The sequence below is a fragment of the Tamandua tetradactyla genome, chromosome 4, assembly GCF_023851605.1.
Source record: "Tamandua tetradactyla isolate mTamTet1 chromosome 4, mTamTet1.pri, whole genome shotgun sequence".
NCBI lineage: Eukaryota > Metazoa > Chordata > Mammalia > Pilosa > Myrmecophagidae > Tamandua > Tamandua tetradactyla.
This window is the reverse complement of record NC_135330.1, coordinates 87,224,002-87,227,346: the sequence shown is the minus strand read 5'-3', so window position 1 is coordinate 87,227,346 and position 3,345 is coordinate 87,224,002. Positions and strand designations below refer to the sequence as shown.

At 46.8% G+C, this 3,345-nt stretch overlaps 1 pseudogene; it reads right to left on the bottom strand.

Annotated features, from left to right (window-relative positions):
* Positions 1-274: 274 nt before the first annotated feature.
* Positions 275-1,939, bottom strand: LOC143681176 (retinal dehydrogenase 2 pseudogene; annotated as a pseudogene).
* Between the last annotated feature and the right edge of the window lie 1,406 nt (positions 1,940-3,345).

The following is a 3,345-nucleotide window of genomic DNA, read 5'->3' as shown; positions in this document are numbered from 1 at the left end:
GAGCTCAACTGAGATCTCCTCGTAGGAGTGAGGGGTGAGTGAGTGGTGAGAGCCTGGAACAGGGCGAATGAAAACAAATGGAAAGCCACCTTGCCCCAAGAAGAACAGTTCTCTTTGTGACAAAAGGCATCAAATCATACCATTCCCAGAAAGAGATACTGGATGTGTGTGACAGCTGCTGCTCTTACCTTTATCCAACTTCCACAATATTTGGTATCATTAAGGTGACCTCTGACAAGAGTGCTAAGAAACTCTTATGCAGTGACCTGCCTGGCCTACATGTTATCATTTAAATCTTTAAATAAGGACCATGTAACAACTTTGTATTCCTGAGAGCTAGGCCCCACAGAGAAATCAGAGAGGGAGAATCGTGCAGGTTGGCCTTCATCTTCCTTCTTGACCTTCTTAGGAATTCTTCTGGGGGATCTTTCTGTCACAGTCTTAACCTATGAGTACTCTCACAAGCCAAATTCTCCCATTTCTCTCCCATTTCCAGACATCTTGAATCCCCCAAAAGGGCTCTGGGCATTTAAGACATTGTAACAATTGATCCAAACAGTCCCAGCTTGCATTGCAGATGACACTGTGAGGGCCTTGTTGATATCATTGGTAAAGACAGCTGCTACAAGCCCAAAGTCTGAGTTATTGGCTCTTTCGATAACTTCATCCATAGTCTTAAACCTCAGAATTTCCTGAACAGGACCAAAGATCTCCTCTTTGGTGATCCGCATGTCATCAGTGATGTTGGAAAACATCGTAGGCTCGATGAAAAAACCCTTTCGGCCTAGCCCTTTGCCTCCACATTCCAGCTTGGCACCTTCAGCCACACCACTCTGGATGAGTTCCAGGATCTTGTTGTATTGTTTCTTATCAATCTGGGGTCCCTGCTCAGTGGTGGGGTCAAAAGGACTCCCAACTATGCACCTCTTGGCCCGCTCCACACTTCTTCTCACAAACTCCTCATAGATGGACTCCTCCACGAAGATGCAAGACCCGGCAGTACAGCACTGGCCTTGGTTGAAAAACACACCCTGGTGAGCCTGCTCCACAGCATAGTCCAAATCAGCATCTGCAAAAATAATATTGGGACTTTCCCCCCAAGTTCCAGAGTTACTCTCTTCAAATTACTTCTTCCAGCTGCTTCTTGGATAAGCTTTCCAACCTCGGTGGATCCTGTGAATGCTATTTTGTCGATGCCAATGTGAGAAGCTATTGCTGCCCCAGCCGTTGGTCCATATCCAGGCAAAATATTGATAACTCCCGGTGGAAAGCCAGCCTCCTTGATAAGGGCTCCCATGTAGAGCGCACTGAGTGGTGTTTGTTCTGCTGGCTTAATGACTACTGTATTGCCACAGCACAGAGCTGGAGCAATTTTCCAGGCAAACATCAGCAGGGGGAAGTTCCATGGGATGATCTGCCCACACACTCCAATGGGCTCATGTCTTGTAAAGGTAAAATGGTCTCCATCTACAGGTATGGTCATCCCATGAATTTTATCATCCCAGCCTGCATAATACCGGAGAGTTTTGATGACACCCTGTAAATCCCCATAAAAAGCTTGGAGGAATGGTTTGCCACCATTTAGGGATTCCATGGTTGCAAGAACTGCTCTGTCTCGTTCCACCAAATCTGCAAGCTTATCCAGCAGACGTCCTCTTTCTGAAGCATCCATCCTTCTCCAGACTGAACCAAGAGAGAATGCCAGGCGGGCTGCCTGCACTGCTTTGTCTATATCTGCCTTGTCAACTTCTTGAACTTCACACACCTGCTCCCCTGTGACTGGATTATAGACAGGGAATGCTTTCCCACTCTCTGAGTTTTGCCATTCGTTGTTAATAAAGATCTTGGTGTACTTGATTTCGAGGTTGGGCGTGGGTGACGGCAAGAGGTGCAGGGACACCATAAGGGCTGTAGGGTCGGCCTTCACCTCGCCGGGCATCTCCTGATTGCCTTTTAAGAACAGAACATTTTGATATTTTTTTTCATGGTGGTCAGTTTTGGACTATGTCCTGGATATGGTCAGTGTTGTGTTGTGAAAATTCTGGACTCCATAATATTCCTCCTGAGAGTGTTTTTTGTGGTGATTATTGTGCCTGGCAGTTTGTTGTGGGGGGTAATTAACTTGGCTGGACTCAAAGTGCAAACTCTGGGCAGCAGCTCATATCTCAGTTCACTTTTTTTCATCTTTCATCAAGCTGTTTGGAGTCCACCAGAGATTTGGACACAATTTATACACAGAATGTGTGGTTCCCCTCTCTGGCTCTTTCCTTTCTAGTTTTTCCATCACTTTGGGATAGGTTGAAGGTCCAAGAATTATGGGAAAGGCTGTAGGTGTTGTATTAGGCCACAGAGCTCCCTCTGGGTGTGTTTTAACCATGACCTGTCCTCAGGCCACCGCTAGACTCGTGTCAAAAGGAGACATGCCATGTTCTTTCCCTCCCTCCCATCCACCATTCTTTATCCTCCAGAGCCTTCTGCTTTGATTCATGCTGTCTTAACTTTGGGAAATTGTGTATTGTATTGTCCAGAATTTGCAAGTGCTGTCTGTGGAAGGGTTGATTTGGTGGGGGCTCACTCAGCTATGCAGGAATCATCAATACAGTGATGGCTGCATTGTGTCATCTGGCCCTTCACTGCCTATGGGCACTGCTGCCTCCACCACTTTTAAAACACTCTGGATTCTGCGATACAATCATAAAAATGTACACTGGTAACAGCATCACAATTTAACAAGAATTACCGTTCAACCATGGGGCCAATAAGAATGAATAGTGCTAATACTAATAGTTTTCACTTACTGAGAACCTATTTGATAACCAAGGAAAAGGTGTGCACATGTCTCATAAGCTTATTTTATAGCTGATGAGGCTGAAGCATGGAGACATCTGTGAGTGGCAGTATTGGCACCTCGGTCGTGTCATCTGTCTCCAAGGCCTGCATTACCTTCACCAGAAGCAGAAGCTGTGTTGGCTTGGAAGGGTTATGTGCCTGGAAAAGCCATGTTGGATCCTAATCCAGTCTCATGGAGGTGGCCATTTCCTTTAAACTATCTATCCAGCACTGTAGGTTGGAAACTTGATTAGATTATCTCTACAGAGATGTGACACTGTCCGCGACTTCTCGCTCAGCGTCAAGCCCCCGGCCGGCGGGTGAGACAATGAGGAGAGACAGAGAGACGCAGACAAATCCGCGCTGGTGAGAAACACAGATCCAAGACACGTAGCAGTTGTAAGCACAGACCTTTACTGGAGTTAAGCTTGCATTCTCTGTTACAGGTTCCGCGCGGGCGAAATTTCCCGCGGGGGAACAACCTCTATGCGGCCGTCAGGCACGGCTCCCTGTGGG